The following is a 24,741-nucleotide window of genomic DNA, read 5'->3' on the forward strand; positions in this document are numbered from 1 at the left end:
GAGTAAAAAAAAAAAAAAAAAAAAAAAGGACAACCAGTCTCTGGACTGAATGACAGTCACACTTTTAGTTTTGTAAGAAACCACCAAGCTTTCCTAAAGCCACAGCACCCAACCACTGTCCTTGGGCTGTGAAGAAAGCGTTTTGTTCCTTCACTACCTGCCCAGCATTTGATGGTGTCTGTTCTGGATCTGGCTGTGCTCAAAGATGTGTAGCAGTGTTTTACTCTTGGCTCTGTGCTCAGGGGATCTTATGGGGTGCTGGGGATAGACCCCAGATCTGTCACATGCAAAGCAAAGTCTTATTGCTACTCTCTGTATTATTGCTCTGGCCTTGGTTACACTTAAACTCTTAAAAATTGTAGTTTAGGTAACATGGTTATATGCTGTTAACATTTATGGTTTGGATATAACAGTTGCTGTATTTTTACCACCACCAAAGTGCCCCACACCCTCCACCACTGTCCTTATGTTGCTTCCCCTCCTCTTCCTTCCTCCCACTGCTTTCCTTGCTCTGCTGTGTTCACTCCACTTCTTTGTCACAGACTAACTTTCCATACATCTGAGGGTGTATCTCTGGGGTTTCAATTCTTTTCTATTGATCTGAGTCTCTCTTCATTTTAGTACATAATAATTACTTTGCTTATGCAGACTATTTTTTTTATAATTTTGTACAAACTTTAGTAACATTTGTTCTAAGTCTTTGAAAAATACGGTTGGTATTTTATGGGAAAAGAGTCGAATCTGTATAATGGTTTGGGTAGGATGGTTATTTTAATAATGCTATTTTTCTTCAATCCATGAACATGGAATTTATTATTTTTATTTCCTGGTGTACTCTTCTATTTCTTTCAATAGTGCTTTTATAGTTCTCAATGTACATGTTTTTCATGTTTTTGTTAAGTTGACTCCTAGGTACTTGATTCTTTTAGAACACTATTTCTTCCCTAAATTTTATTAAGGCACTGTGATGTACAATACAGTTAGTGCAGAGATTCCTGCTTACAGCACCCTAACACCATAGATACTATTTTAAATAAAGTTGTGTTTTTTCCTCTTCTAGTTCATCGTTTGCATATAGGAATGCAGCAGATTTTTGCATGTTGATTTTGTAGCCTGCTACTTTACTGTATTGTTTTATTTTTTTTTTAAAGATTTTTTTAGTGCAGAGTTTATGGTCTATTGCCTATATTATCATATCATCTACAAATAGTGATAGCTTCACTTTTATCCAATTTTTTGGTTATATGCATTTAGTTTTTTTTAAACAAAGCAACTTTTAAACTTCTAACATTAAAAACTGAGCTTATTTCCTTTCTGGTGAAGCCAAAAAACTTTAAAATAAGCAGGAGCAAAAATATAATTCCAGACAAGATCCTCTGACTCTCCAAATATTAAGAGGCAGGGCTCAAGACTTCATTAGGAGAAACTTTGATTTTATGAGTGCCGGATTAAACTGCAAAGAGGCCTGTTCTGCATTATGATTAGCATGCCAAAGGATAAGCCATGCTTTCTTCCTTTCTTCTTCTTTCTTTCTTTCTTTCTTTCTTTCTTTCTTTCTTTCTTTCTTTCTTTCTTTCTTTCTTTCTTTCTTTCTTTCTTTCTTTCTTTCTTTCTTTCTTTCTTTCTTTCTTTCTTTCTTTCTTTCTTTCTTTCTTTCTTTCTTTCTTCTTTCTTTCTTCTTTCTTCTTTCTTTCTTTCTTTCTTTCTTTCTTTCTTTCTTTCTTTCTTTCTTTCTTTCTTTCTTTCTTTCTTTCTTTCTTTCTTTCTTTCTTTCTTTCTTTCTTTCTTTCTTTCTTTCTTTCTTTCTTCTTTCTCTCTCTCTCTCTCTCTTTCTTTCTTTCTTTCTTTCTTTCTTTCTTTCTTTCTTTCTTTCTTTCTTTCTTTCTCTCTCTCTCTCTCTTTCTTTCTTTCTTTCTTCTTTTTCTTCTGTCTTTCTTCTTCCTTTTTCTTTCTTTCTTTTCCTTATCTTTCTTTTTCTTTCTCTTTCTCTTTCTTTTTCTTTCTTCTTTCTTTCTTTTACTTTCTTTCTTTCTTTCTTTCTCTTTCTTTCTTTCTTTCTTTCTTTCTTTCTTTCTTTCTTTCTTTCTATCTTTCTCTTTCTTTTATCTCTTTCTCTCTCTCAAAATTTCTTTAAGCACAATGGTTACAAACATATTTGTAGTTGGGTTTCAGTTATAAAATATACATCCCCTTCACCAATGTAACCTTCCCACCTTAAGTGTCCCCCATTTCTCTCCTCTCTCACCTCTCATCCCAAAGACAGGCATTCTATTTCTCTCTCTCATTATCATTGTCATGGTAGTTGTTAGTGTAGTTATTTCTCTAACTGCAATCACCACTCTTTGTAGTAAGCTTCATATCGCGAGCTGGTCCTTCTGGCCCTCATTTTTATTGTCTTTGGGTATTAGTACCATACTGTCTTTTCTTTTCTTATTTTTTTTTTATTTTGGGTCACACCCAGCGGCACTCAGGGGTTACTCCTGACTTTGCGCTCAGAAATTGCCCCTGGCAGGCTCAGGGGACCATATGGAATGTGGGGAATCAAACCAGGTTCGTCTTGGGTTGGCCGTGTGCAAGGAAAATACTCTACTGTTATGCAATCTCTCTGACCCATATTTTATTTTTCTTAAATCCCACAGATGAGTGAGATTATTCTGTGTCTGTATCTCTTGCTCTGACTTATTTCACTCAGCATAATAGTCTCCATGTTCATCAATGAGTAGGCAAATTTCATGACTTAATTTTTTCCTAAAAGTATTCCATTGTGTAGATATACCACAGTTTATTTTATTTTATTTTATGTTATTTTTTGGTTTTTGGGTCACACCCGGCAGTGCTCAGGGGTTCCTCTGGCTCTACGCTCAGAAATCGCTCCTGGCAGGCTCGGGGACCATATGGTTTGCCGGGATTTGAACCACTGTCCTTCTTTATGCAAGGCAAATGCCTTACCTCTATGCTATCTCTCCAGCTCGTATCCACAGTTTCTTTAGCCACTCATCTGTTGTTGGGCACCTGAGTGACACCATGATTTCTCAATGGCCACTTAATCCACCAGAAATCTCAAACCACTCTTTGCTGACTTTCAGTAATCATATTTTATAAACTTCTTTTATTGACTGAGGTTCTGTGGTTTACATGTTATTAATAATGTTATCTCTTATACATAATCCCAACATCCCGCCTCTCACTAGTGTACTCACCTCCATCCCTCAAGGACCTCAACATCTCTCCATTCTAACTCCTCTCTCCACAAACTCAGTTGTGTGGATCAATTCTCCTATTGTGTTGACTTTGGCCCTTTGTTGCTACTTTGCTGTGTATCTTTTTTTTTTTTTAGCTTTTGTATGAAAGCTTTTTGTATAAAAATTTATTTAAACACAGTGATTCACAAAGCTGTTCATAATGCCATTGTTTCAGGTAATGAATGTCCTAACACCGGTATCAATGTCTTCCCTCCATCAGTGTCCCTAATTCCCTGCCCCCAAGCCTGTTTCCTTAACATAAACTGATTTACTTTATAATGCTTGATACAGCATATATCTCCTAATGGTGTTATGAGATACAAACCCATGGTCTGATTTGGTGAGACATAGAAATGGTATCTCCTAACAGGTAAAAATGGTGTTATAAGATACAAAGTTGTTATCTGAGGATTTACTGAGCTGAGGTTCTAGTTAAACTTATTGTGTCATTAATTTCACTCACTGAGTTTAGTGGTCTTTACATGATGTTTCCATCTAATTTTCTGTGTTTCTATTGGGCTATCAGGTATGTGAAGTTTGGAGGTGTTGTGTGCCTGCGTATATGGAGGTTTAGACTGAGACCATCAACTGCAGGTGTCCTTCCAAGATCAGTCATGAAACTTGGCCATTTCCACAGCTGTGGTGGGAGTTAGATATGAGTGGGTGGAGTTCTGGGGCTTTGTCAGGTTGAGGACTTGATCTGCCTCCATCCTGAGAAGGCTCCAGAGAACAGGGCTCAGTGGAGGAATAAAGCAGCTTTTGGCATCTCTCTGAGATCTTTAGTGTATCTTATAGGACAAATCATTCTTTATCCCTTTCCTTTTGACTGACTTCACTCAGCCTGACATAATCTAGTTCCATCCACATGGCTGCAATGTGCCTGCTTTTGCTCTTTCTTAGAGCTGCATAATATTTCATTGTGTCTGTGTCTAACAACTTTTTGATTTATTCATCAATAGTGGGGCATGTGGGTTGTTTCCATATCGTGGCTATTGTAGTAAGTGTAGATTTGAACATAGGTGTGCATAGATCCTTTCGAGTTGATTTTTTTTTTTTTTTGGTGTTTGGTTTTAGGCCACACGAAGTGATATTCAGGGCTTATTCCTGGCTATGCTCTCAGAAATCGCTCCTGGCTTGGGGGACCATATGGGACATGGGGGATCGAACTGTAGTCCGTCCTAGGTCAGCTGTGTGCAAGACAAACACCCTGCCACTGCACCACTGCTCAGACCCCTTGAGTTGATGTTTTGTGTGTGTTGGGGATAGAGACTAAGTAGTGGAATTCCTGGTTATATGGGTGTTCTCTTTGTATTCTTGGGGAGCCACACTTGACAGCACTGAGGGGTCACTCCTGGCTCTGTGCTCAGATTACAGCGGCAGGTTCAAGGGATCTGGGGATCAAATATGGGCTTGGGGGGCAGAGAGATAGCATAGAGATAGGGTGTTTACCTTGCAAGCAGCTGATCAAGGATGGATGGTGGTTTGAATCCTGGCATTCCATATGGTCCCCCGTGCCTGCCAGGAGCGATTTCTGAGTGCAGAACCATAAGTAATTCCTGAGCACTGCCGGTGTGACCCAAAAACAAACAAACAAAGAAACAAACAAAAAACCTCTCAACCCCCCAACCAAAAAACCCTTGAGCTGGCCATATGCAAGGTAAAAGCCCTCCCCACTATGCTATGGCTCAGGCCTCCTTTTCATATTCTTTGAACTATCTCTATATTGGTTTTATTGAGGCTGTACAAGATGACATTTCTACCAACAGTGGGTGTTATAATCTCATGTTTTTAAACAGAGAAACTATACCATACATGCTGATATTTGCTAATTGTCCATATTCAGTGATGCAAAGATAATCTCTGAAATCTGTACACAGAGAAAGGAGGGAAGATTCTAGAACTATAATAATTATGAACACGCATGAAGATTTCAGCAGAGCCAAGAAAAAAGTATTTCTTTTGTTCCCTCAGAGCATGGTATTGGTATTGATTCCATACAATTTTCATTGAGATGGGAAGGGGGAAAGTGAATTTGGGAGACAAAGGGGAAGAAATTCTTTCCCCAGGAATTCTGCACAAAGAATGCACCCCACCAATTAAGTTAAGAACCATGATGTCAACGAGAGAAAAGAGGCCTTGAAGCAGGTCTTCTGAGAATAAGGAAGGAAGAAAAACAATTGTAACTTGTTCCAGGGACTAAGAACATTAAAAATATTGCGGTCCACTAGTGTTCTATTTGTCATTTACTCCCCCTTTATTATTTTCATCTTCTTCGTCTTCATCTTTATCTCCTTTATCAATATCTTCCAATATTTATCAATATCTTCCAATTTTTATCAAGATCTTCCAATTTTTATCAAGATCTTCCAATATTTTTGTCATCAACATCATCATCATCATCATCTTTTTCTCTTTCATCCTCTTCATCTATAAAAACCCAAGTAGAACTGGAATGGATTTGGCCGACCATCATCTTTCATGACCTCTCCCAGATCATCTGTACCTACATCAGAATGGTCAGTGAGCCAAGTGGAGAAGCTCTCTGGTCCATCATGCTGCCTCTTCCTGCTGGTGTTGCCATGCATTTCACTTTCACATCTCATCAAAAATTTTCAGAATTCCATTTGATTCCAGTGGACTCTGAAGATGAATCATCACTCTCATTCAGATGAAATTCTTTGGTGGGAATTTGATTTTCCAAGAAGGTGTTTCCATCATAATAAAAACCCTTTCTGTAACCTGACTTAATATCTTCAAATTCTGTCACTTCAACTCTAGCCAAATTACACAGGGAGCTTCTTTATTTTGCCCCCCCTCCCAAGTAATATAGACTCTTTTTTTTTTTTTTTTTGGTTTTTCAGGCCACACCCGTTAGATGCTCAGGGGTTACTCCTGGCTACACGCTCAGAAATTGCCCCTGGCTTGGGGGGACCATATGGGACGCCGGGATCGAACCGTGGTCCTTTCCTTGGCTAGCGCTTGCAAGGCAGACACCTTACCTCTAGCGCCACCTCGCCGGCCCCTAGACTCTTTTTTTTTTAAATATGGAATGCTTCATGAATTTGTGTGTCATCCTTGCACAGAGGCCATGCTAATCTTCTCTGTATTGTTCCAATTTTAGTATATGTGCTGCCGAAGCGAGCACGTAATATAGACTCTTATGGCTGGTTGACAAATGTCCTTACCTCCAAATTTGGGATTTGGATGCTAAATTACAACCTCTTCTATTAAAAACATAAAAGATTGACAGAGTTTGCTAAACATCTGTTCTACTTTCAAATTCTCCTACTGGCTTGTTCATCAGGTTGGTCTATTTCCATTTGATTGTCATCAATATGTTCACTTGCTTTTTATTGTTCTTTTTCTACCTCATGCACACCAAGGGAGTTTCAAGTCTCCATCTTGACTGGAGTGAGCTAAAGCAATCGTGGTTCTTCATCTTAGGCTGTAATGAAGCCTGGAATTTGCAAAACATATTGTGATGATGTCGAGAACACAGACCAGTGGGTTGGAAAGACAGCCTGGAAGGAGCGAAGAACACTTTTCTTTTCAGTTTGGATGCCTTTGATTTTATTTTCTTGCTCTATTGCTATGGTGACAACTTCCAATGCTATGATAATTAACAGTGAGAAAGTTGACCCCTTGCCTTGTGCTTGATATGACAGGGAAGGATTTTGTTGTTTCACCCTTAAGTGTGGCTGGGAGTTTGTCCTATCTTGACCTATGTTCTTTCTATCCCTATTTCGTTGATTTTAAAAAGATAACCTGAGTGGCTGTTGGATCTTGTAAAAAACTATTTTAATTGATATGATCATAAGATTTTATCTTTCCTTTTGTTGATATGGTGTATTGCATAATTGATTTGTTTATACTAAGACTCTGTTCTACATTTCTGAAGGTATTTGATCATAATTTGATTCTTTTGAAACACTATTGGAATTCAGGGGCCGGCGAGGTGGTGCTAGAGGTAAGTTGTCTGCCTTGCAAGCGCTAGCCAAGGAAGGACCGCGGTTCCATCCCCCGGCGTCCCATATGGTCCACCAAGCCAGGGGCAATTTCTGAACGCTTAGCCAGGAGTAACCCCAGAGCATCAAATGGGTGTGGCCCAAAAACAAAAACAAAAACAATATATATTATTGGAATTTAGCTCACTGAGATTTTGTTGAGGATCTTTTCATTAATGTTCCTCAGTGATCCTAGCCTAAAATTTTCTTTTTTTCTTCTTCTTCCTGTATTTTTTATTTGTTTTGTTTTGTTTTTGTAAATCTCTATCTGCCTTTGCTGTTAGGTGAATATTGGTTTCATAGAAGTAGTTTGGAAGAGTTCCTTTCTTTCTTTCTTTCTTTCTTTCTTTCTTTCTTTCTTTCTTTCTTTCTTTCTTTCTTTCTTTCTTTCTTTCTTTCTTTCTTTCTTTCTTTCTTTCTTTCTTTCTTTCTTTCTCTTTCTTTCTTTCTTTCTTTCTTTCTTTCTTTCTCTCTTTCTTTCTCTCTTTCTCTCTCTCTTTCTCTCTCTCTTTCTCTCTCTCTTTCTCTCTTTCTCTCTCTCTTTCTCTCTTTCTTTCTTTCTTTCTTTCTTTCTTTCTTTCTTTCTTTCTTTCTTTCTTTCTTTCTTTCCTCTTTCTTTCTTTCTTTCTTTCTTTCTTTCTTTCTTTCTTTCTTTCTTTCTTTCTTTCTTTCTTTCTTTCTTTCTTTCTTTCTTTCTTTCTTTCTTTCTCTCTCTCTCTCTCTCTCTCTCTCTTTCTTTCTTTCTTTCTTTCTTTCTTTCTTTCTTTCTTTCTTTCTTTCTTTCTTTCTTTCTTTCTTTCTTTCTTTCTTTCTTTCTTTCGTTTGTTTTTGGGCCATATCCATTGACACTCTGGGGTTATTCCTGGCTATATGTTCAGAAATCACCCCTGGCTTGAGGGGACCATATGGGACACCAGGGGATTAAACCGCAGTCCATCCTAGGCTAGTGCTTGCAAGGCAGAGGCCTTACCTCTAGTGCCTCTGCTCTGGCCCCAAGAGTTCCCATTTCTTAAAAGATTTGGAAGTACTTGAGGAATACAGGTAATGAGTCTTTGAAGGTTTGATAGAACTCAGGAGTGAACCCATCTAGACCTACATGCTTGTTCTCTTGGGAAGAATTTTTTTTTCTTTTTTTTTTTTTGGGGGGGGGGGGCGTCCACACCCGGCAGTGCTCAGGGGTTACTCCTGGCTGTCTGCTCAGAAATAGCTCCTGGCAGGCACGGGGGACCATATGGGACACCGGGATTCAAACCAACCACCTTTGGTCCTGGATCGGCTGCTTGCAAGGCAAACGCCGCTGTGCTATCTCTCCGGGCCCAGAATTTTTTTTTTAATTGTATTGTAGGGGCCAGAGAGATAGCACAGTGGTAGGGTGTTTACCTTGCATGCAGCTGACCCAGGACAGATGGTGGTTTGAATCCTGGCATCCCATATGGTCCCCCGAGCCAGCCAAGAGCAATTTCTGAGTGCAGAGCCAGGAGTAACCCCTGAGCGCAGCCAGGTGTGACCCAAAAACAAAAAAACAAAAACAAAAAAAGTTGTATTGTAGGGGGCTGGAGAGATAGCACAGCAATAGGGCATTTGCTTTGCATACACCTGATCCAGGACAAACAGTGGTTTGAATCCCAGGCTCCTATATGGTCCCCCGAGCCTGCCAGGAGTGATTTCTGAGCACAGAGCCAGGAGTAACCCCTGAGTGCTGCCAGGTGTGACCCAAAGCAACAAAAAGTTGTATTGACCCAGAAACCAAAATCAAAAAAAAAAAAAATGTATTGTAGGGCCAGAGTGGTAGCACAGCAGTAGGGCATTTTCTTTGCATGCTTCAGACCTGGGACGAACCCAGGTTCAAAACTGCATCCCACATGATCCACCTGGGCCTGCCAGGAGTGATTTCTGAGTGCAGAGCCAGGAGTAACATCAGAGTGCTGCTGGGTATGGCCCAAATCAACAAAAAGATGTATTGTAGGCACTGTGGTTTATAAGGCTGTAAATGGGAAGATTTCACACATCAAACATTCCAGCACTACAACTCTTAGAGTCCATTTTCCTCGCCTTATCCTTTTATTCGCCCCCCTCTATTCCCTTTGGGCATTTGCTATTCTTCTGTTATGTTTCTTTTTTTCATTTGAGGGGGCCACACCAGGTAATGCCTCCTGGCTCTGCACTCAGGAATCACTGATGGTAGTGCTCAGGGGACCATATGGGTTGCTGGAAGTTGAACTCTGGTCAGACACATCTAAGGTAAGTACTTTGTCTGCTATGCTATGACTCCAGACCCAACCTACTACGCTTCTTTACTAAATCATTCTGTTCCTGTCTCTTTCCTAATTTAATTTAATGTGATACTCTCCAGATCCATCTAAATAGCAGCAAAATGTATGATTTCACCTATTTTTAAAAGCCAACTAGTAGTCCACTGTTTGTATGCACCACACTTTCTTTATCCAGTCATCTTCAATTACCATTTCAGTTTCCTGACTTGTTATTGGTCTGTTCAGGTGTTTGACTTCCTCCTGATTCAGTCTTGGGTGATTGTAGGATTCAGAAATTTATTCATTTTGGTTGTATGATTCAAAAAAATTATTTTTTGTTTTTTTTTTTTCGGGCCACACCCGTTTGATGCTCAGAGGTTACTCCTGGCTAAGCCCTCAGAAATTGCCCCTGGCTTGGGGGGACCATATGGGATGCCAGGAGATCGAACCGTGGTCTTTCTTTGACTAGTGCTTGCAAGGCAGACACCTTACCTCTAGCACCACCTCGCTGGCCCCATGATTCAAAATTTTTTCCATTTCTTCTAGGTTCTGCAGCTTAGTGATGAAGTTGTTAACAGTATTCTCAGGATCTTTTGTATTTCTGATATATCTATTGCCATTTATCTCCTTTTATCACTCACTGAACACATCAATTTGGATTTTTCACTGTTGTTCCTTCTTGCCTCTTGCTCAGGACTTTATCTTGTTTATTCTTTTTATTGATTTTTTAAAATTTTTATTATGACTAAAGTGCATTACAATCTTTCACTGCATCATTTATGGTACATAGTGACAATGAATGAGGGGCATTCCCACCACCAGTACTGTCCTCCCTCCACCCCTGTTCCCAGCTTGTATTCCATATCTCCCTCTGTTACCCCCCCCCAGAATGCTAGTGCAACTGGTCTCCACTTTATAGCTTGTTGTAGATTGAGCATCCATTCTACCGTCATTGGAGATAAAACAGATAAGAAAAAAGGGAGAAAAAATTTTGGTAACAACTACCAAAAAAAGAAAGAGAAAAAAAAGGAAAAAAGAAAGAAAAATGGAAGAAAAAAGAAAAAAATGTACCCGGCAAATAAAAATAAAAATAAAAATGAATCACCAAATAGTAACCACAAGAGTGAAAAAGAAAGAGAAAAGCGGAAGAAAAAAAGAGAAGGAAAATAAAGCAAAAAAACTAACAAATTAAAACAAAACAAGAAAAAGTAGGGGTGCTGGAGTGGCAGGATTTGGGGAAGAAAGGGAATTCCCGTGGCCTAAGAGATTCAGGGTTTCTCCATCCTTGAAGCATACCATCATGGGATCAACCCCTGGCTCCATATATACTCATTACCCCATCCCAAAGGCTTTTTTGTGGTGCCAGGAAACTTTCCTCTCCGTTGTGTGTGAGAAAAATCAAGCCACTGTAGCTAGTGATCTTGGTATTTGCGCAGGTTATAGGTCAGGGTCTAGGATAGAGTCTTTACGGTTCTAGAGGTTCCTATCCATCATTGTTGTTGTGTTCAGTCTTCTGTAACACTTGCTCCCTGTTTTTGTTCAGGCCCTATGCCGAAGCCTAGGATATTATGGGTCCAAAGGTTCTGCTCAGTCTCTGTTGTCCAAGTTGGGCCTCTGCAAATAAGACATATTGCTGCTGCTGCTGCTGTTGTTGTTGTTGTTGTTGTTGTTGTTGTTGTTGTTGTTGTTGGAGTCCTGGGCTACAGCCTAGGGTAGGGTTTTTTTTATTGGTCCCAAGGAGGTTTTGTTTAGTCACGGTTGTCAGAGTCAGTTTTCTGTTGTTGGTGCTCTTATTTTTCACAGTTCAAAGGATGATACCTCTTCTGATTTCCAGTGTTAGGTGATGTGATAGGAAAACCTGGTGTTAGGTCAAGTTGTCCTTTCCTCGTTGTCATATCAAAACTGGCACAAGTTGGTGCCAGAGCAGTGTTATAAATCTCCCAATGGAGCTTAGTTTCTGGTGGTGTTGCCTGGAGCTGTATCAGTTCTACGTCTGGTATCTGGGGTTTGGGATTGGACTAACACTGTCCCATCTACTGGAGACTGCGTTGTATTCACATGACACATGTTCAGGATGGGAGGCACCCTTCTGCTATAAAAAGTGTGAGTTCTTATCCCTAGAAGATAAGATCTTGTTTCTGTGTCTATGGTTTCCCCCTTTTTTACTGTGGCATACAAAAACATATGGTGTCATACTGTGTTGCTGGTGCTATTCTGGGTAAGGATGACAGGCTGCACACATAGTCTCTGTGGTCTGGTTTTGATCTGAGTGTACCAAGCAGCACCAATAATGGTAAGGATAGAGAAAAAATGTATATATTAAAATAGAACAAATAAAGAAAACTAAGTTAAAAAGAAAAGGTATTCAAATAAAACAAGTGGTGGAGGAGGCTACCTGTATATTTAGGAATACACATCTTAAGATGTATTATATACAGGTATTGAGCTTCCATAGTCAATATAAGACTCCCAATTAGATCTTTTGATATATTTTTGTGGGGAGTAAAAGCCAAGGTACTTTTCTTATCACAGGCCTTGGAATTGAGTTTGAGACATGCTTTGCAGCATTCAGAACCCTATAGTGTCCTTGAGCTGGGGGTTTTGCTGAAGCTGATTCCTGTATCATGCAACAGTCCACGATTTGGTGGGGGTGATAGGGGCCATCAAGCATGAGTCAGCAGGCATGCTGGTTGTAGTTCTTTGCAGAGGAATGAGAACGGGGACCCAGAGGGTGTCTTTCACTGAGGAGCTGGAAGGTGGTCTGTTGGGGAAGGAGGTCGGTCTTGGTGCCTACCGAGTTAGGAACTAAGGGTTAAATTAGGGGAAGATAATGGGTCAGGATTAGGAGATGAAGGGGTAGAAGAGACACAGGGGTAGGGGAGAGGCAATACATGATAGGGGCTATATACAATATATATATATATATATATATATATATATATATATGAATTGTTTATGGTTTCGGCTTGGAGTCAGGACGGAAAGCCACGTCCACATAAAGACTGATTTTAAAGATCTATTTGAGTATTATCATCCAAATCTTTGGAATTCCATTTCCTTTCCTAGGAACCGTCTAGAATACCATATTTACTGGCATATAAGACAACCGGGTGTATAAGACGACCCCCTAATTTTGCAGTTAAAACTTAGGTTTAGGCTTATATTCGCTGTATCAGACAGAATGTTCCTGTGCTGCATGTGTTCCTGTGCTCATGTACCACAGTGGGCCAATCACAACAAGCAAAGGTTCAAAGGTTATACTGTGATAGACTTCCTCTCTGACCCTGGACAATCTGAGCAGACTGTTTACAGTGTAGATTTGGGTACAGAACACTGTATAATTTGCACGCATAAAAAGCCTGCTTGGATTGGTTGAGTTAGAGAGGCAGTCCGAGCAGCCTTGCAGTGATTGGTGCAGGATTGAGTTGGAAAATTTGTTTTGTGGCAATATTCAGCCAATTTTTGTTTAGCGGCATATTGAAACATTTTTCTAGGCATATAAAATGACCCCTGATTTTCGGTTAACTTTTTTTTTCCAAAAGTTGTCTTATATGCCGGAAAATATGGTAAAGAATATTTTTAGATAATGCTTTAAAAGTATATTTGTCGTGCGGGCACAAATGCACCCACATGATTTTGAAAATGAATATTAGTAAGAAAAGACACCGCTGCAGGGGGTCCAGTATGCACAGGGGAGGAATTTCCCTCCTAGAACCCCGTTGCCAGACCTGGCCCTGAAGGCCAGTCTGACATGGGGGGATCGCAGTCTCCTGGACAAAGTGGTCAGTCCAGGAGGCCTTTGGCCAGCTGTCTGCCCAGATTCCTAGCCATGCCAGTAGAAGAGGAGCAGAAATCCTGGCCTGTGGGATCTTCTGGGTCTAGCTGCAGCCTCCCTCTCCAGTTTGAAAATGCATAGAGGAGATTCCTTCCTTCCCCCCTCCTCCCAGAGCCCAGTTGCCAGACCTGGCCCTGAAGGCCAGTCTGACATGGGGGGGATCTCAGTCTCCTGGACTAAGTTGTCAGCCCAGAAGTCTTGTTTATTCTTTTGAAAGTTAACTCCTTTACCATTTTATTAATTTCTGTTTTCATTTTAATGAGTTCCTTTCTTATACTTAATTTGGGATTCGTTAGCCTTCTTTTTCCTAGTTTCTCAAGCTGTAAAGTCAGGTAATTTATTTGAATTTTCTCTTATTTTTGAATGAAAGCTTGTATTCTATAAATTTTCTTCTTAGTACTGTTTTTGCTGTACCCTATAGGTTCTGATAGTCTGTGTCTTCATTCTTATTCATCTCTAGGAATCTTTTGATTTTTTTCGTTGACATCTTCTTTGATCTAATGTTCAATTTCTAAACATCAATGTTCTAAAGTAGTTCATTTTTTTTTTTTTTTTGGTTTTTGGGCCACACCCGGCAGTGCTCAGGGGTTACTTCTGGCTGTCTGCTCAGAAATAGCTCCTGGCAGGCACGGGGGACCATATGGGACACCGGGATTCGAACCAACCACCTTTGGTCCTGGATCGGCTACTTGCAAGGCAAACACCGCTGTGCTATATCTCCGGGCCCTAAAGTAGTTCATTTTTAGATGTTATAGTTCTAGATTTCTTTTCTTTCTTTCTTTCTTTCTTTCTTTCTTTCTTTCTTTCTTTCTTTCTTTCTTTCTTTCTTTCTTTCTTTCTTTCTTTCTTTCTTTCTTTCTTTCTTTCTTTCTTTCTTTCTTCTTTCTTTCTTTCTTTCTTTCTTTCTTTCTTTCTTTCTTTCTTTCTTTCTTTCTTTCTTTCTTTCTTTCTTTCTTTCTTTCTTTCTTTCTTTCTTTCTTTCTTTCTTTCTTTCTTTCTTTCTTTCTCTCTCTCTCTCTCTTTCTTTCTTTCTTTTTTTTTTTTTGGGCCACACCCGGTGATGCTCAGGGGTTACTCCTGGCTATGCGCTCAGAAGTCGCTCCTGGCTTGGGGGACCATATGGGACGCCGGGGGATCGAACCGCGGTCCGTCTCCTAGGCTAGCGCAGGTAAGGCAGGCACCTTACCTCGAGCGCCACCGCCCGGCCCCATCTTTCTTTCTTTCTTTCTTAATGTGTATCTGTAAGTCTCTTATTAGCAGTTGCTTGGTAAACTTTGGTGCATTTATATCTTCTTAGTCTGTTGATACCTCAGACAGTATGTCATGTCTGTCTCTGTCTACTATTAGCCCATGGGACTGTTTTTCAACCTTTACCTCTGGTGTTTATCACAAGAGTTTTAGTGTGTCTCTTGTAAACAGCAGACAGATTCTGTTTCCTCCAGTCAGTTTGTGACTTCATATGGGACTATCCATTGATATTTAGAGAAATGATTGATAGCAAGGAATTTGTTTTCCTTTATCTATGAGCATTTTTGTTCTTTTTAACATTTGACCACTGATATTTTTAATTTGCAGCCTTTCTATATCCTCATTGAAGCTGGTTTAGAGGGCAAAAAAATGTCTTTTTGTTGTATCATTCCTTTATATTTGAGAAATGACCTTGCAGGGTGGAGGGCTCTTACTTGAAGGGTCTTTTCTTTTAGTACTTTATACCAGTCTATTCTCTTCTTTCTCATAGATTTTTATATGACAGACATGTGATTAACCCTATTTTTTTTCATTGTCTGTGAATTCTTGCTTCTCTCTTACTGCTTTAAGAATTTTTTGGTGGGGGGCACACTCAGTGGACTCAGGGGTTATTTCTATTTCTGCACTGGGAGATCACTTCTGGCAGGGCTTGGGGGACCATATGGGGTTCCAGGGATGACTGATGTTGGCCACATGCAAGGCAGACTTCCTACGCACTCTACTATTGCTCTGTACCCTCTCCTTATTTTAGTTATTTACTTATTTATTTATTTTTGTCTTTTGGGTCACACCCGGTGATGTTCAGGGATTACTCCTGGCTATGTGCTCAGAAATTGCTCTTGGCTTGGGGGACCATATGGGACACTGGGGGATCGAACAGTGGTCTGTCCTAGGTTAGTGCATGCAAGGCAACTGCCCTACCGCTTGTGCCACCACTCAGGCCCCTCCTTATTTTTAATACAGATTATTTTCTGATGTTGCTGGATTATTTTAGCACTTTACTTATTTTTAAAATTAGCCCTCTTAATCTGGCTAGATGAATAGTGTGTGTGTGTGTATGTATATTTGATTTAATGAGAATTTCTTTCACAGTGTAGAAGATTGGTAGTTTGATACAATCATAGTTATTTTTGCTTTTGTTTCTCTTGGTATTGGAGTTGAAGCCTTGAAGACAGAGATGAACTCATTGTCTCAGAATATTTTCCTATTTTCCTGTATACATCTTGTAGATTCAGGCCTAACATCAAGGTATTTTTCATCTGAGTTGTCTTTTGTGCATGGTGTAAATTAGTCCAAAATCATTATTATACATGTGCTATTTAGTGTTCATGGCATCTGTTGAAGAGACTTTCATTTTCCACTTTATGCTTTTGACTCCTTGGTCACACATTATTTGTGATTTATATCTGGAGCCCTATTTCTGTTCCATTGGCCTAAGTGTCTGCTTTTAGCTCAACACCATACTGTTTTGATTAATATAAGTTTATTGTATGCTTTGAAGTCTAGAGAACAATTCCCCCATTTTCTTTTTTTTCCCTCAAGATTGCTGTGACTACTTTGTCAGTATTTAGCATTCCAAAGAAATTTAAGTAATATTTATTCTATCTTGCCTATTCTGTCTTACCTATATCAGTGGTCCTCAAACTATGGCCTACGGGCCACATATTGTATTTGTATCTGTTTTATTTCTTCATTGCAAAATAAGATATATGCAGTGTGCATAAGAATTCGTTCATAAGTTTTGTTTTTACTATAGTCAGACCCTCCAATGGTCTGAGGGACAGTGAACTGGCCTTCTGTTTAAAAAGTTTGAGGACCCCTGCTCTAGCTTAAGAAACACAACTGCAATTTTGATAAGTATTTTATTTAATCTATTTAATACTTTGCAGAAGATGGCCATTTTGACAGTGTTAATTCTTCTCATCTTTGATTATAAATTACTTTTTCATTTCCTTTTATTTCTTTACCTAGTGATTTATGGCTTTCTCTATATAAGCCTTCACTTCCATCTAAGTTAATTCCTAGGCACTTAAATTTGGAGGGTGCTGTTTTAAATGTTAGTGTTTTTATTTCTTTGTTAATTTAGATCATTTTTTTAGGTTTTGTTTTATATTTTTTGGGCCACACCCAGTGATGCTCAGGGGTTACTCCTGTCTGTGCACTCAGAAATTGCTCCTGGCTTGAGGGACCATATGGGTTGCTGGGGGATTGAACCGAGGTCCATCCTAGACTAGCAAGTACAAGGCAGATGCCTTACCGCTTGCGCCACCTCTCTGGCCCCTAGATTTTTATTTTAGAACATATTTTTATACCTCAAAATACAAGAGATTTTGTATATTGATTATGTAGTCTGCCACTTTACTGTATTGATCTCTTGTTTCCAATAGTCCTTTCAGTGGAATCTTCAGAGTTTTGAATATATGTTATTGTATCATTTGCAAATAGTGATGATTTAACTTCTTTTCCAATTTGGATACCTTTCGTTTCTTTTTCTCACCTAATTGCTGCTGCTAAGACTTCCGGTACTATATTGAATAATAGCAGTGAGCATGTTCATCCTTGTCTTGTGCCTAATCTTAGAGGAAAAGCTTTCAGCTTTTTGCTTTGTTTTGTTTTGTTTTGTTTCTGGTGCTCAAGGGTTACTACTGACTTTGTAATCAAGAATCACTCCTGGTGGTGCTCTGGGGACCATATGAGATGCTGAGAATCAAACTCAGGTCAAGCATATATAAGGTGGCTTCAGGTTTATAGAGATGAGTATGATGTTATCTGTGTCTTTGCTGTATGTGGCATTTACTAATGTTATCCTCCTCTGTTCCCAAATTGTTGAGTATCTCTTTTTCAATCCATAAACAGATATTGAAACTTTGCAAAAGCTTTCACTGCATCTACTGATATAATAGAGTTTTTAACCTTTGCTTTTGTTGATGTGTGGTGTATTACATAAATTGCCTGGCATATATAGAACAATCCAAGCAGCCCTGGAATAAAATGCCACACGGTCATGACATATAATCCTTTTAATGTACTGCTGAATTAGGCTTCCTTTCATTTTGTTGAGAATTTTTGCACCTATACTCTTTAGAGCTAGAGGTCTATAATTTTCTTTTTTTTCTTTTTCTTTTTTTTTTTTAATAGGAACTGTCAAATTTTGGTACTAGGCAAATGTTTATCTCATAGAAAAAAATCGAAACCATTTCTTTTTCTCTAATTTTTTCATGGAGCTTGAAAAAGGTAGGTTAAAGACTATCTCTAAAATTTTGTGAGAACTGACTAGTAAGCCTGTGTGTGTCCGGGATTATTGATGAATCTTCCTCCTAGTAATTGTTCTGTTCAGTATTTCTATTTATTTTGGGAGGAGGAACTTTGAACCACAAGTAGCAGTGCTTGGGGCCACTCCTTGCTCGGTGCTTGGAAGTTGCTCTTAATGATGTTCAGGAGACCATGTAGTGCTGAGGACTGAAAAGGACAAGAGTCAGCTGTGTGTCATGCAATGGTTTGAGCTCCCGTGTGCTATATTTCTGGCCCCAAGTCTTCTATTTCCTCTTGACTCAGTCTTTGAAGGTTGGGGGGTTCTTAAAAATGTATCAATTTTTGAAGCTGGAGAGATAGCACAGCGGTAGGGCATTTGCCTTGCATGTAGCTGACCCAGGACGGACGGTGGTTCAAATCCTAGCATTCTATATGGTCCCCTGAGCCTGCCAGGAGCAATTTCTGAGTGCAGAGTCAAAAGTAAACCCTGAGCGATGCAGGGTGTGATCCAAAAACAAAAATGTATCATTTTTTTTCTAAGTTCTCAATTTAGTAATTTAAAGTTGTTTATATTAATCTCATATGTTTTGGGCATTACTATGTTATGTGTTGCAACTTTCAACTTTCACTTCTAATTCTGTTTATTATGATTTTTGGTTCATTTTGGGGAATGGAAGTTATCACACTTGATGGAACTCAGGTCTTTTTCCTGCTCAGCGATCATGTCTGGTGGGGCTTCAGAGACCATATGGGGTACCAAGGATCACAACCAGGTTGGTTGCATTCAAGGCAAGAGCCCTACCCACTGTGCTATCCCCTAGTCCACTCTTTTCCTTTTTTGTTTTTTTCAGCCACATGTGTTACCAGGCGTTACTCCTGGTTCTGCACTCAAGAATCACTCCTGGCAGACTCTGGAGACCATATGGGATGCTGAGGATCAAACCTGGATTAGGCACATGCAAGGCAAACATCCTACCCTCTATACTACTGTGCTTTCACTTTGGCTCCCCAACCAGTCCCCATTTTTAATTATTTAAATGAACCCCTTCTTGGTTTCATTATTCAATCCTGATGTCTTAACTTTCTGTGTTGTCTATACTGCTCTATTTAAAATGTTATTTCCTTTTGTCTTTGGATTTGAGGTTTTAATGTTTTTCTTGTTCTGATTCCTTCATATCATTAGTTAAATTATTTATTGGAGGGCCCGGAGAGATAGCACAGCGGCGTTTGCCTTGCAAGCAGCCGATCCAGGACCAAAGGTGGTTGGTTCGAATCCCGGTGTCCCATATGGTCCCCCGTGCCTGCCAGGAGCTACTTCTAAGCAGACAGCCAGGAGTAACCCCTGAGCACCGCCGGGTGTGGCCCCCCCCAAAAAAAAACCCCAAAATTATTTATTGGAGTCTTTCTTTATATAATCCTGTGTTGCTTTTGCTTGTCCCATATGTTCTGATAGCTCATATCTTTATTGTTGCTTGTTACCTAGAACTTAAAAAAAAAAAAAAACCCTTTTTTATTTTCTCATTTTCAACGCATCCAATTTTAAAATTCTTTCCAGTTTGCTTTTATGGTTGATGTCTAGTTTTATTTCATTTTAACTGAAAAGATACTTGAAATGATCTGTCTTTATAATTTTCTTAATTATAGTGTTGTGTCTTGATATGTGGTCTTTTTCTTCAGTGTTCTATTGTAGATTAAAATAAAATATAAAATATAGAGTCTACTTGTTGGGTGAGGTCTCTCTCAGCATGGTGCCTCTAGCCCCTTCTGCCGGCCGGTCTGAAGATGCAGGAGAGTGGAGAAATAATTCACAAGTCGTCAGTTAAAGTTTCATCAGAGTCAGCTTGCTTTTATTCCAAGACCCTCTCTGCCATATGCTTTTCCTCACATGGATTTTTGTTAAGCTTTCTGCTCCCTCTTGCTTTCTGCTCTCAGATGCTCCCTTGCTGCTTCTCTTTATTCTTTCTTGCTGCTTTCTTTTTGCTGCTATCCCCTGTCTTCCCCCCAGGCAGTCTTTCTTACTCTTTATTAAAATCACCCACCTATTCCAGGTGTGGACGGGTCTGATCATCCAAGTGGGATTAACATCCCAAAAGGAAGTTTAGGCAAGGGTCTTGAGGGAAGGGATACCTTACATTCCGGATTTCCTGGAGAAAGTGTTTGTCCATTTCTGAATGGGAGAGCCCTGTGAGTATTTATTAAGCCCAGGTAATCCAACCCTCATTTATTAGGACTTTCTTGAAAATTTTCTGGCTGGTTGATTTGTCTAGAAGTGTAAGAAGGACAACTCAATCTTCTACTTGGTTAGTATCTTGCTCATAATTACTTGATAAACTTTGATGTCCCTTAATTGTGTGCCTATAAGCAATTCATCCTCTTGATGTACTGATCCCTTAAAAATAATGTACACCCCTGTCTCTTTACACTTATTAGTTTCAATTCTGTTCTATCTGTGCAAGTTTGACTGTCCCAGCCTCTTCCAGGCAACTTTTTTGCACTTTGATTCTGTGTTTGCGATTAGAATTCATGTCCATCTCGGGGCCAGAGAGATAGCATGGAGGTAAGGTGCTTACCTTTCATGCAGAAGGTCTGTGGTTCGAATTCCGGCATCCCATATTGTCTTCTGAGCCTACTGGGGGCAATTTCTGAGTGTAGAGCCAGGAGTAACCTCTGAGCACTGCTGGGTGTGACCCAAAAACCAAAAAAAAATAAAAAATAAAAAATAAAAATTCATTCCATCTGCCAGAAACATCAGAATTTAGAATTGGTTACCTGACCACCCTGCCCACTGTCTTCTGATTGGTCCCATTGATTCATTAATGCTCAGAGAAATCATTGCTCTCTAGGCACAAATTGTGATTCTTCCATACGAATTCTGGGAGTTTGTTCTGGTTTCTTCTTCATGTTTTTTTCCTCCACCAGTATCCTGATATCTGAGTTTTGAGGAGCCAGTTTCCACTATTTTTTTAAAAATTGGTTTCCACTAAGTACTTTTCTCTTCAGGAGATCATCAACTTTGTATCTAAAACTCTACATTTTACATTTTAAACAAGTATGACTTCAGTTCATTCTAGGAGACCCCATTCTTATTTCCCCTTTCCACTTTTTATGCTTTTAATGTCTCATAACTTAAAGTAGATCTCTTTAGCTTTTATACAAGACCCTTTAGTATCTACCAAATAGCTAGTATAGTAATGATGAATCCTTTAACTGCCATTTATCTGAAAACCTTGGCATCTAAGTAAAACTTAGCTGGGTAGAATACCTTGGTGGGGCCAGAAAAATAGTACAACTGTAGTACAGTTGACTTTGCACATGGCCAACTAGGTTTGATCCCCAACACCCCTTATGCCCCCCTGAGCACCACCAGGAGTGGTTCTTGAGTGCAGAGTCATGAGTTAAGTCCTGAGCACAGCCAGGTGTGACCCAATCACCAATATTCTTAGCTGGAGATCTATTTCAGCCAGTGCATTGGGCACTTCATACCATTCCCTTCTGTCCTGTGGAGTCTCAATGGATAGATCAATTGATCTATCTTTACAAGTCAAACAGGGATCCCTTGAAGTCAATTTACTTCTTTCTTACCCCTTTCATTATTCTCATTTTATCTCTGACTTTTGTCAGTCTAACTACAGAGAGTCTCAATGTGCATTTGTTTGGGATTATTTTGCCTGAAACTCTGTGGCCACTGCATCTGGGGTACTTGTCTCTGTCTCAGTTTGAGGACATTCCTGCTTATCATTTCTCCAAATATGAATCCTGCCATGGACTCCCATTCTTTTCCTTTTTTGAGACTCCTATGATGTGTGAACATTGCTCTTCAGGACGCCAGTCCATAAATCTTCTCCGTCTTCATTTTTCCAATCAGCTTCATTGTAAAAACTTCTTTTGCTTTCATATGCTCTTTGGGATGATTTATTCTCTTACCTTGAGCTCAAGAATTTAATCTTTAGTTTCTGTCATTCTGCACTTGAAAATCTCTGCTGCATTTAAAAATTAGATTCTCTCATTCTGTGTGTGTGGGGAGAGAGAGAGAGAGAGAGAGAGAGAGAGAGAGAGAGAGAGAGAGAGAGAGAGACAGAGAGAGACAGAGAGAGAGAGAGAGAAAGAAAGAGAGAGACAGAGAGAGACAGAGAGAGAGAACAGGACTTTCCAAGTGATGTTTAGGTCCCTGGCCTCCTCCCTGGGATTTTCAGCCACCCAAGGCAGATGATTCAGTACAAGGGTTCAGGGAAAGGGGCTGCCTAGTTCCTGCTCTGCCAGGGGTCCCCTGTGTCTGCATCACTGTGTTTTCTTTATTGGTAAAGATGGCTTTTCCTTGGCATACTTGAGAGCTCTCCTCTTCCCTCTATTAGGCCTTTTTACTCTCTCCTATGCCCTCTGTTATCAGGGTTTCTTACTCTGTTCACTTTTCTGTTGAACTCACTGTGTGAACGAGACCCCGCACCAGGAGCTGTAACACTGTAGACTGGACTCAGTGATTCCTGCAAACCTCCCCATTGCATTCTGGTGCTCTAAATCAGGTGGGGGCACCCCAGTGTCTGGGGCCCTTTCTGTGTCCCTGTAGAGTTTTTCATGGCTGTTCTGTGATTATCTGAGTATTAGTGTAGCTCTGCAGTGCCCAGGGGAGGCTCACACACAGGGTTGTCCCTATTATGTCTTCTTGACATCCCCCCCCCCACACCGAGCGGTTTTATTATAAATGAAGGTTGGGTTTTGTCCAAGGCTGTTTCAAGCATCTTTTCATGCCATCTTGAGATTTTTGTCTTTCTGCTGAGGTGGTGTAGCACACTGATTTATTTGTGTATTTTATGAACCCACAAAGTCACAATGAATATTTGCTTGGTAGGTGCACCCAAGTGGGTTCAGGGCTTACTTCTGCTTCTATGCTTAAGGAGCACTTTGGGTGGCGCTCTGGGGACCACATGAAGTGGCAGTGTCAAAGATTAAACTGTGGCTCAACTGTGTGCAAACCAAGTGCCTTAACCTTTTCACTATGTCTTGGGCCCATGATGAGTGATTCTTTTAAATGTTATTGGATTTAGGGGACAGAGTGATAGAACAGCAGAGAAGGCTTTTGCTTTGCACATAGCAGGCCTGGGCTCAATCCTTGACATCCCAAAGGGTCCCCTAAGCCTGACAGAAGTGATTTCTTTTTTTCTTCTTTTTCTTTTTGGGCCACACCCGGTGGTGCTCAGGGGTTACTCCTGGCTCTGCGCTCAGAAATCGCTTATGGCAAGCTCAGGGGACCTTATGGGATTCCTGGAATCAAACCCAAGTCCATCCTGACTCGGTCATGTGCAAGGCAAATGCCCTACCGCTGTGCTATCTCTCTGGCCCTGGCCCTGACAGGAGTGATTTCTGATAGTAGAGCCAGGAGTAATCTCTGAGTACTGCCAGGTGTAGCCCCAAAACTAAACAAAATGTTATTGGTTTGGAACGATACAGATATTGTGGAAGAGCCAAGACCAAGGGCACATGAAAGAGAGAACATGCAAGATATGTGCATAAACCTGTGATACTGATTAAATTCCCAGTACCATGGTTCCCTGAGCAAGTCAAGAATCAGCCCTGGAAACCCCTGAGCACCACAGGGCATGACTAACTCCTGCGCTGAATCCCTAACACAGTGGCTGAGAATCCTCATGACAATCTTGCAGGTCTCCTGACCATTGATTAGGAGGTACCTTTCCTTTTTGTTGAGTACTTTTGTGTCTATATGCATAAGAAGTATCAGACTACAATTTTCTTTCTGTTACTCCTTCTTGGCTTGGAGATTAAAGTGATATTGGCCTCCTAGAATGTGTAAGAAATTATGTTCCCTCCTTGATATTTTGGAAATAATTTGAGAAGAATGAGCATATATGATTTAAAAGTTTTGGTGAAGTCATTCATTCATTTGTGAAAATATATTTTTCCTGGACTCTTGTTCTTAGGGAGACTTTTGGCTACTGTTTATGTCTTTGTAAATGGCCAGTTTCAGCTTTCTTTTAAAAAATATGTTTTTCCTGGTCTCTCATGGGAGATTCCAGATTCTAAAATCGGATACAGGTCACCAGCATAGGTGTTCACAGTAGTCTCTTATGAACCTATTTTTCTGTTATACATAAAACTTGGTTTATAAATTTCTTTCCTCAGGGTTTTCTCTTTGATCCTAGAAAGATATTCATCAATTTTATTGATCCCTACAAAAAGCAACTCCTAATTTTATTGATTATTTTAGTGTTGTCCATTTTATGCCAATTTTATTTTCCTCCATCTTATTTTCTTTCTTTTGCTGTCTTTTGTTCCATTTCTTTCTCCTTTTTTATTTTCTTTAGGCACAAGGTTTGATGATTTGAGACTTTTCTTAATTGTTGATGTGGACTTATATAGCTATAAATGTGCCTCTTAACACTACTTTTCTAAATTTATGAGCATTGAATAGGGGCCAGAGTGAGAGCACAGTGGGTGTTGCAAATCAGCCCTTGATGGCATTAACTGATGGAGGGATGGAGGATGAGGTCTTTCTCCTCCAGCTTGGAGCACGAGTCTGTCACCCCATTCAGCCAGCGGTTCTGAGGTGAATGCGGTGAGTATAAAGCTAACAGGCAGTCAGGCTTCAGAAGATATCAGCTTTATTCTGTGGACATGGCTGAAGTCAAAAGCCCCAGAATCAGCCTTCGAAAAAAGTCCTTGCCTTCCACAGACCCTTGCTTTTATACATCAGAATCAGGTACCACCCAAGGGTGGGAGCAGAATGTCAGATCACACCCTAAGGTAGGGCACAATCACTGATCAGGGTAGGATCAGTAACATAGTAATCTCATGGAAATGTTTACATACACAACAGTGGATAGGGCATTTGCCTTGCACATGACCATCTGGGTTCAATTCCCAGCATCCCATATGGTCCCCTGAGCCTGGCAGGA

The 24,741-nt window shown here is 40.0% G+C and overlaps 1 protein-coding gene and 1 non-coding gene across 2 annotated transcripts in view; one reads left to right on the forward strand and one right to left on the reverse strand.

Annotated features, from left to right (window-relative positions):
- Positions 1-24,741, forward strand: part of EML1 (EMAP like 1) — a 669,910-nt gene that overhangs the window by 543,989 nt on the left and 101,180 nt on the right. The gene's annotated exons all lie outside the window — the stretch shown is intronic.
- LOC126005717 (U6 spliceosomal RNA) lies at positions 6,281-6,387 on the reverse strand. The gene has a single exon (XR_007494755.1). It is a non-coding gene; the product is annotated as a U6 spliceosomal RNA (small nuclear RNA).

This window comes from Suncus etruscus, chromosome 3 (genome assembly GCF_024139225.1).
Source record: "Suncus etruscus isolate mSunEtr1 chromosome 3, mSunEtr1.pri.cur, whole genome shotgun sequence".
Classification (NCBI taxonomy): Eukaryota; Metazoa; Chordata; class Mammalia; order Eulipotyphla; family Soricidae; genus Suncus; species Suncus etruscus.